At 45.2% G+C, this 9502-nt stretch overlaps 1 protein-coding gene and 1 non-coding gene across 7 annotated transcripts in view; both read right to left on the bottom strand.

Moving 5' to 3' along the window:
* The window catches only part of SLAMF6 (SLAM family member 6), a 20221-nt gene extending 17053 nt beyond the window's left edge, over positions 1-3168 (bottom strand). For 2 of the 6 annotated variants that reach the window (XR_014146630.1, XM_081825317.1), the window contains exon 1: positions 2773-3097. The gene's annotated coding sequence lies outside the window, so the exon portion shown is untranslated. Of the gene's footprint in view, positions 1-2772 lie in introns of all 6 variants that reach the window. The other 4 variants (XM_081825318.1, XM_081825319.1, XM_081825320.1 and 1 more) reach the window with 4 other exon arrangements.
* Positions 3169-9395: 6227 nt separating this feature from the next.
* LOC115944330 (U6 spliceosomal RNA) lies at positions 9396-9502 on the bottom strand. Its single transcript, XR_004078890.1, has one exon. It is a non-coding gene; the product is annotated as a U6 spliceosomal RNA (small nuclear RNA).

Raw genomic sequence — 9502 nt, 5'->3', positions numbered from 1 at the left:
GAACCATGAGAGACGATGGACTCTGAAAAACAAACTGAGGGTTCTGGGGGGGAGGGGGGGGAGGATGGGTTGGCCTGGTGGTGGGTATTGAGGAGGGCACGTTCTGCATGGAGCACTGGGTGTTATGCACAAACAATGAATCATGGAACACTTCATCTAGAACTAATGATGTAATGTATGGGGATTAACATAAGAATAAAAAAAAAATCAAAAGCACAAGAAATAACAAGTGTTGGTAAGGTTGTGGAGAAAAAGGAACCTTCCTGCGCTGTTGGTGGTAATGCAGATGTAGATTATACACCTAAAACTAATGTAACACTGTATGTTAATTATACTTGAATTTTAAAAAATTGACTTAAAAAAGAGAAAAAAAAGGAGCCTGCTTACTCCTGTTTGGGGAGTCACAGCTTTGGAAATTATTCTCCATGTTCTCTTTATTTGCTGCAAATAAAGACTTCATAAGGCAACTTCAGCTGGTGTAGTCTCTCTCTATAACTCACCCCAGACCCGACCTACATTGGTCCAGTAACAAATTCTGGTGACTCAGATGGGAGTCTTGCCCTTCTGAGGTTCTGCCCTCCAGTTCCCTGGTTTCCAACAGGCAGAGCGGAGGGCAGTAGCAGCTGGTCCTGGGCTAACCCATTCAAGCTCCTGGGGATGCGCCAGGTGCGGATTCCTCGTGGGGCTCTCCCTCTTTGGTGCCTATAACCACCACCAGCATTGAGAGCTCCCCTGAAATCCAGCGGCCACACTGAGTATGTTTACTCAAAATGATCTCTGCTGGCATAAGCTGGGTCGACAGCACAACTTTTAGAGGTAAATTAGAGTTGTCTCCCAAAGTCTGAGTAAATCGGGAAAAACAGGAAGATGGCATAACCTGGGTCTTCAGGAGGCTTGGATGCTCCTGGTGAAATGGGAGCATTCCTTTAAAGACTAGTCAGAGGGTAAATTTGGCTGATCCCTCTGTCAGGGACTCTGGACACTGTTGTTCTGGTATCCAGTGCTTAGAGTCTGGGAGATTGCCAGACATCTCCGTCCTCGCTGATCTAATATCTGTGTCAAATGTTTATACACAATAGACTGTTGCTGACTGTTTGGATCACCACCCTGGCTGCTTGGCCTAATGTACCTTGTCCTTCCTTTCTTTTCTTTCCTGGCAATCTGTAAGTAGGGATCCCCAGTTCTCTGGTTTACCTTCCCTTTTACTAACTGATAAGAAAGACACCCCAGAGTCCTTGGCAGTCTCCAAACGTCTTTTAAGAAGACACTGGGGCACTTTCTTTCTCTAGCTTTTTTTCTTAAGGACAAGCCACTGGAGTCCTAAATATTCTGTGAGCGAGATGGTGTGACATTTGTATCATTGCTACTCACTGTAAGCTATCTTCGCAGGTTAGGAGACTCTAAGGAAAATTCCCAGAACACGGGACAAGGTCTATTCTGAGGGAAAGCCCGCGGGCTGTAGCCTCCAGAACTGGAAGGCTTTTGGATACTCCCCCTGGACTCAAAAGCAAGTGATCTCCTTTTGCAACATAGCCTGGCAACAATATACTGTAGGGGATGGAGAAAAGTGGCCAGGAAACAGAACTTTAAAATTCAATGTCACGTTGCAATTAAAACTATTTTGTAGAAAAGTAAGAAAATGGGAAGAGATCCCATATGTTCAATGCTTTATGCAACTATATCGAAATGAAGATTTACAAAGGAAATGTAAAATTTGTAAGATAAAGGTGGAACCTAAAACTTCAAAACTACTTCCCATATTAAATCTGATGAAGAACTATTCCTTTAAGTCAGAAGACATAAAGCTAGAAACCATTTGCCTCAAATCCCTTCTACAGTTCCAAGTCAGCCATTAAGTCGTAATAAACCTCTGCCTTATTTCCTTGGTATCCAGATCCTTAGTGACACCCAGACCCCAATTCCTCCAGCCCCATCAGTGCTAACCCCTGATTTCCCATTAACACCTCCCCAAGCAGTCCCCGATGTCTCCTCCCTTACCAGATAGCACTACTAGATTAGGGACCCGCTTCCAGCCTGGGGCTGGAATATTCCCATTTAGAGAGGTCCCTCACAGTCACAGACGTCTCATTAATGTGCGTGTCCTCTTTTCAACATCAGACCTGTGCAACTGGCAGGCACACCAGGGGACTATGAGCTGATCCAGTTGAATTTATAAATTTACTGTATATTTTCTATGCACAGTCCAGTCTGGGTGGACATCCAGGCTTTACTATCCATCCTCCTAAAGGCAGAAGAAAAGTCTGTGGTGGTGGCAAAAGCCAGAGAAGGGGCTGAAAGACTATCAGCCTGGAGGTAACCCAGGGTCAGGAAGGAAGACATCGTGGGTGAGAGTTCCCACCCCGCCCGCCCCCCCCCCCACTCCCCCACCCGTGGGATCAAGAGGCCGCTGACAGAGTTGGGTTACACTCAGGGTGCTTACTGTAAACAGGAAGGGCAATGGAAACAGAATTGCTCACACGGCCCCCAAAAGGAGGATGGGCAAAACTGAATCATCCCAGCTGCCCCTCAGCGAAGATGGGATGTGACGGGGCCATGGGGCTCCCGGGCCAGCTTCAGATGACCAGATCCTCACTTCCCACGAGGAGCCTGGTGACCCTCGCAGTGGGGAGGAGAGTCGGTTGAATTTTCGCTCAATACTGGAGCCGCTTTCTCTGTGTTGAGCACCCAAAAGGGTAGCCTTTCTAACCCAAAATGTAGTATAAAAGGAGTCTCGGGAAGAGGAGAAACCAAAAGATTTCTGGAGACTCTGACCTGTGGCATCGGGTCAACATGACGAAAGCACTCTTTTCTTTATGCACCAGAATGTCCTGTTCCTCTTCCAGGAGGAGACATTTTATCCAAACTGGGAGCCATAATCAGTTGGGAGCAGGACAGGATAGAGACCCAAGTGTCCAGGTCCTGGGGAGCTAAACTCACGGCTCTACTCCACAGTCTGCCAGTGTCTGAAGCCAGCCTAACCTGGACGTCTGAGCACCAGGACAACTGGGATGTGCCCGCAGTGCCACACCCGTGATGGTGGAATTAAAACAGATCGATCGGGCGCCTGGGTGGCTCAGTCGGTTAAGCGTCTGCCTTCAGCTCAGGTCATGGTCCCAGGGTCCTGGGATGGAGCCCCGCATCGGGCTCCCTGCTCAGCGGGGAGTCTGCTTCTCCCTCTGCCACTCCCCCTGCTTGTGCTCTCTCTCCCTCTCTGACAAATAAATAAAATCTTAAAAAAAATAATAAAACAGATTCATCATTGGCCTGGGGTAAGGCAACACCCCTTAAAACTGGAAGCTATAAAAGGGATCTTCCGGGTAATAAATAGATTCTTGGAGCAAGGGTTGACCAGGCCATGCAGATCCCCATGCAATACCCCAGCTTACCCGTTAAAAAGCCAGGGAGCAAGGAACAGATTTGCTCAAGGCCTCCAAGCTGTTAATGAGGCTACTCATTAACGTACATCCTATAGTATTCAATCTGTATACCCTGTTAGTCAATTTGCCAAGTAATAGTAAATATTACACTGTGTTAGATTTAAAGAAGATCTTTTTCTGCTCCCCACTAGATTCTGAATCCCAAGAATTATTTGCCTTTGAGTGGGAAGGCGTCAGCCCCCCAAGAAAACAATACTGCTGGACTGGTTTACCTCAGGGATTTAAAAAATTCCCCCACTCTCTCTGGAGAAATCCCAGAACAAGCTGTAAGAGTTAACTCTAGAAAAGAGTACTCTCATGCAACGTGCGGATGGTATTCCAATAGCCAGCCTCACTCAAGATATTCTGACAAAAATACTGTACTCATGTTAAATGTTCTAGTTAGCAAGGGATATAAGGTATCAAAAGAAAAGGCTCAAATTTCTAAGGAAACTGTAAAATGCTTGGGGCTTATTATTTCTAAGGGGGCAACAAGGTCTTCCTCAAGAAAGAAAGAGCAGTATGTCAGCCAGACCCACCAAGGACCCACAAGCAATTGCGGGGGATTTTGGGAATGTCTGGGTTTTGCCACATCCGTGTTCCTAACTTTGGGCTAATCGTGAAATCCCTTTATGATAAGCTTCGGGGACCTGAGACCTACCTGTTTGAGTGGGATGAAGCATGTGATCAAGATTTCAATAGACTTAAAGCCCTCCTTTCGGAAGCCCCATCCTTAGCATTACCAGGCTTTGAAAAGCCATTTGATTTATATGTACATGAAAGACAAGAAGTGGCTATGGGGGTGTTAACCCAAATGCTGGGCCCTTGAAGAGAACGGTAGCTTATTTCTCTAAACGGTTGGACTCCCTGCCTGAGCCACATGCCTTTCAATCAAAAAGGCAGAGAAAAACTACAGGTCAGCCCACAACAGTCTGGACCCCACACCTGGTCTCTGGTCTGTTGGAAACCGAAGGACCTCTGTGGTTATCCCGGCACAGACTACTGCGATGTCTGCGATGCAGCTAGACCCCATGCCACACTTTCAACCTAGCCACCCCACTTCCTGATCTTGATCCACCTACTACCCACAGTTGCCCAGAAGTAACGGATCAAGTGTACTCTAGTCCCAGAGATGTCCAAAGTGGAGCCCTGTCCAATGCAGAGGAAGGCTGGTTTTTTCACAGGAAATGGGCAAGACGGGCAGGTTGTGTGTGTGTGTCCCTAAACACTCTTGTGGAGGCTAAGAGGCTGGCCCCAGGCTCCTCACCCAAAACGCAGACATAATTGTGCTAAGCAGAGCTTTAGGGTCGGGTCAAGATCAACTGGTACCTATTCACCCTGATTCTAAATACACCTTCCCTGTAATCCACTCTCATGGAACCATATGGAAAGGAAGAGGGTTCTCAAATGCTGGAAATAAAGAAATCAGATATGGCAAAGAAATCCATAGGCTGCTGGAAGCAGGGCAGAAGCCCCCACAGGTGGCAGGGGGCATTCGCTGTAAATGCCACCAGAAAGGAAATTCCGGAAATAATACCGGGAGGTCGTTTGGCTGATGCAGGCACGGAAAGTTCTGCTAGATCAGGGGAGAGTTTGCAGAGGCCATTAATCCCTTCTTTGCCTCTTTATCAGTCCACCCCCACCTACTCCCGAGATGAAACAGAGGAGGCAGCAAAGATGGGCTCCCCGTGGTCCCTGATAATCGGAGACTGGATGACAAAGAGCAGTGAGAAAGTCCAGGCACCCAACAAACTGTCTGGGGGGTTTCTAAGAGTGCACATGATGCAACGCATTATGGCCAAGAAGCTTTATGCCTGTGGTTAACAAAGCTTATAAATATTCCAGGGATGAGAGAGATTATTAAAAGAATAGCAAACCGGTGTGTCTATTGTCAGACAAATAATATACAAGCCAGGCCTCTGGTACCCCCTTTAGCCACGGCAACTCGGACTGGGGGGCAGCACCCAGGGAAGACTGGCAAGTGGATTTTACTGTTATGCCAACAGCACCTGGGGTTTCAAATACCTCTTGGTATTTGTAGATACATTCACTGGATGGATGGAGGCCTCTCCCTGTAGGACAGAAAGGGCAAATTAAGTACCAGAGGCCTTATCAAAAGAGATATCTCCTGGGACGCCTGGGTGGCTCTGTTGGTTAAGCATCCGACTCTTGATTTCGGCTCAGGGCATGATCTCAGGATCGTGAGATCGAGCCCCACATCGGGCTCCACACTGAACGTGGAGCCTGCTTGGGATTCTCTCTCTCCTTCTCCCTCAGTCCCTGCCCACCCCCCTCACCCCCCTCACCCCTCTCACCCCCCCACTCGCATTTCTCTCTTTCTCAAAAAAATTAAAAAGAAAGAAAAAGAGGGATTTCCCTGATTTGGGTTACCAAGGTCACTACAAAGTGATAATGGGTCGGCTTTCATATCAAAGGTCATTTCTGCAGTAGCCAGAGCTTTGGACATCAAATGGAGGCTACACTCTGTGCCTGGAGACCTCAGTCCTCTAGAAAAACAGGAGGAGCTAAAAGAATCTTCTGGAAAAGACCCTGGTGAAGTTGTGTCCAGAAACAGAGCAAAACTGTTGAAAATTATTACCGATAGCTCCCACCAGGGTAAGAGCCGCCCCAAAGAGTAAACCAAAATCTAGCCCATTCAGAACGACTTACAGGAGGCTCTTTCCTGAAGGCCCTCACTCCTCCTCACCACCAGACCCGGAGTTTTCTCTGGCCATTGAGCGTGTAATTCATCTCCAACGCGCTCAGCAAGTGTCCTTTTGCCACTTTTGCCTCCCCTTACCTACTGAAATCAGGCTTCACCCAACAAACCTGGCCTTTGGGTGCACCTCCCATGGAAAAGTGGGTCACCCCAGGATCAACCACACCCAATATGCACAGGGCCCCACCTAGGACTGTTGGCCATGCATTCTTCTTTAAAACTAGAAGGGGTGGTGGGCGCCTGGGTGGCTCAGATGGTTAAGCGTCTGCCTTCGGCTCAGGTCATGATCTCAGGGTCCTGGGATCGAGTCCCGCATCGGGCTCCCTGCTCCTTGGGAGCCTGCTTCTCCCTCTGCCTTTCTCTCTCGCTCTGTCTCTCATGAATAAAAAAAAAAAAAAATCTTAAAAAAAAAAACAAAAACTAGAAGGGGTGGTGCCTTGGATCCCCGACTCTGGAGTGGGAAAGTCACCTGCACCAGCAGCTCGGCAGATGAGGTGCTACAAGCAACAGACGACAGCAAACACACCCGTGAGTCACTCTCTGACCTGAAACTTGTGTTCCAGGGACACGCAGTTAAGTAAAACCCCAGTGGACGGGACAGTCAGATCTCAACTACCGTGATTTCAGTCCACACAGCGCTAGTCTGCTGTTCTGTCTCGCTGCCTTGACGAGATTAAGCCACTTTCCCTGTAACCGTTCAGTGAGAAATGCCACCGCTCATTGCTAATACATGGTTAAAATGGATAGTTTTCAAGTCCTCTTTGCCTTGCTCACCAGCTTCCAGAGGCCAGGTACCGTGTTTCAGCCCATAAGATCTTAGTGTGAACACTATCCTGATATTAATTATTGTCGTAGAGGTTCTAGGAATATCTCAAGGTACAGACACACCAGAGCACCCTTGGGAACTGAACTCCCTGGGGAATCTAAGTAAACTCATAGCAGAGGGAAATAAACTAAAAGGCTGTTGGACGTGTCACCAACACCCGCAGACTGAAATCGGATGGCTTATACACCACCCAGTCCAGAGGGACCCTAATGTAAGTTTTTTTTTTTCACATCAAGAAATAACTTTATCCAATGGGAATTCAAATGGGAGATATATATATTTTTAAAGATTTTATTTATTTATTTGACTGACAGAGAGAGAGAGCACAAGCAGGGGGAGCGGCAGAAGGAGGGGGAGAAGCAGGTTCTCCACTGAGCAGGGAGCCTGACATGGGGCTCCACCCCAGGACCCTGAGAACATGACCTGAGCTGAAGGCAGATGTTTAACAGACTGAGCCATCTAGGCACCCCTAAGTGGGAGATATATTTAACATCAATTCATATATTGGCAACTTATACACTTATTATCAAGTATGACATATTAAAGCACAATATAGTCTCTTGCACTCTCAACCCAACTTCTGGCCTCGCTTATGTGTCACTCCCATGACTACCAACCGAACACCTAAAGAGACTAGGAAACATTTATTGAAGATGGTTTTCCAGGAAATTGATAAAATGAAAAAGGCAAAATATATCCAATAAAACAAAAAACAGCAACGGGGCCCAGAATTTACTCTGGAAAGGCTGCCTAAGGCATTACCAAAAAAATACTTATAAATCCCTTATCTGACTTTGTAATTTCATGATCCTAAAAATTTCAATTTGAAGCACAAGGTGACATGACCATGCTAACTGGTATATTATTTCCTCAGTAAAGTCATATGTGAGAAATATTATGTCTGTCCAGGACACTGTCACCCCAATATGTGTTTGTAATACAGTTGGTTATATAAGGTGAGAAAGTCAACTTGGTTATTTTTTAATGCATTTTAAGAACTAACGACACAATGGGAAAAGGACTATTTTTACATAAAACAATATTAAATCAGCATGTGCTGAGGTGAAATGGTGAGGCTGTAAGAATTTTACAAAATAATAATTTAGAAGTTGTAAATGCTTTTGTTCAAAACTGCAAAAAAGGCATCAGTTATCCTCATTTGCTGGAATCACAGTTCTTCCGAATAACAGCATCTACTGATGAACCTGATTAAGAATGAATAAAAAAATTAATTTAAAAATTGGAATGAAAATAAAATACAAATTGGAATGATTCTGACTGAAACCAGAATACAAAATTATGAAGACCAAATCAGTCTGACAGTGGTGACAGAAGTACTGTTATTTGGCTAATGAGAACAAGGAATGCTCCTGACCAGTGGTTTCCAAGAGCCCCGTGCAGATGATTCAGGTGCCATCAGGAGCTGGTTTAGGAGAGTTAGCCCAGTGAGTAGGACTCTGGACCCTGCTCTGGACCCAGAGAAGCTACTTCTATCTGTTTTACCATACATTGAGAATGTGTGAACATCTTTTTTTTTTTTTTAAGGCTTCATTGTGTTAAAAAAAAAATCCTAAAAACCACAGTAAAATATATATATATATATATGATATAATGATATAATGATATAATTATATATCATATATATATGCTGTTTCCAAGCACACAATTGAAAAAAAAGAGAATTGAAATCAGGACATCTGAGACCACAAAGGCTCCAAACTACTGAAAGAATAATCAGTTTTCTTTTCACTTAATTAATGTTAAAATGACTTGTCAACGGAGATATGTTGTGTAGGTACCTAACTAGTAACAGACTACTAGTTAAGTACCTTCAGGTCAATAGCTCATACGCAGAGGCGAGCTAGCTAAGTGGGAAAGTGGGGACGGCTCACATGAGCTGGGCAACCACAAGGGTAAGCAGGTCTCCTCTTAGCCTGACCTTGGCAACAAGCTGTTTCCGAGAAGCCAAAGTTCTTCATGGCTGAGAGCTCATGTCCTTTAGACATTTCAGAGAACAAGCGATATGAGCTGTGGTGTAAGTTTTCAATGAGACTGAAAGGCATATCAGTGAGGTCCGGCTACCTCCACTTAGGGCTGTATGACAAACACACAATTTTTAACATTAAGTTGTTAGAGATGACCGGCCAACATATAAATACGCATAGTACTTGGCACACAGATCCTTTAATAAAATGCTACTGAATCCTTTCTGAAGATGTCCTGTTTGCTAAGTGATACGTTCTAAAGGATAAAAATCAGAAAAAAAAAATTTTCTGCTCTTAAAAAAAATGTTAGATGTGAAGTCCACTCTATTCTAATGCAGCAGTGGCAAATCTCTTTTTAAGTTATAACAGGTTTTATGCTTAATACATACATTTTGGGCTTAGGAAATAACACATAATTACAATGCAAAATTTGATTTCGATTAATACATAAAGATAGGGAATGCTTCACGGATGTGCGTGTCATCCTTGCTCAGGGGCCATGATCATCTTCCCTGTATCATTCCGATTTTAGTGTATGTGATGCCGAAGCAAGAAC

This window comes from Leptonychotes weddellii, chromosome 6, assembly GCF_054177405.1.
Source record: "Leptonychotes weddellii isolate Sample4059 chromosome 6, ASM5417740v2, whole genome shotgun sequence".
NCBI lineage: Eukaryota > Metazoa > Chordata > Mammalia > Carnivora > Phocidae > Leptonychotes > Leptonychotes weddellii.
The sequence above is the reverse complement of the archived record's forward strand: the minus strand, read 5'-3'. Positions and strand labels throughout refer to the sequence as shown.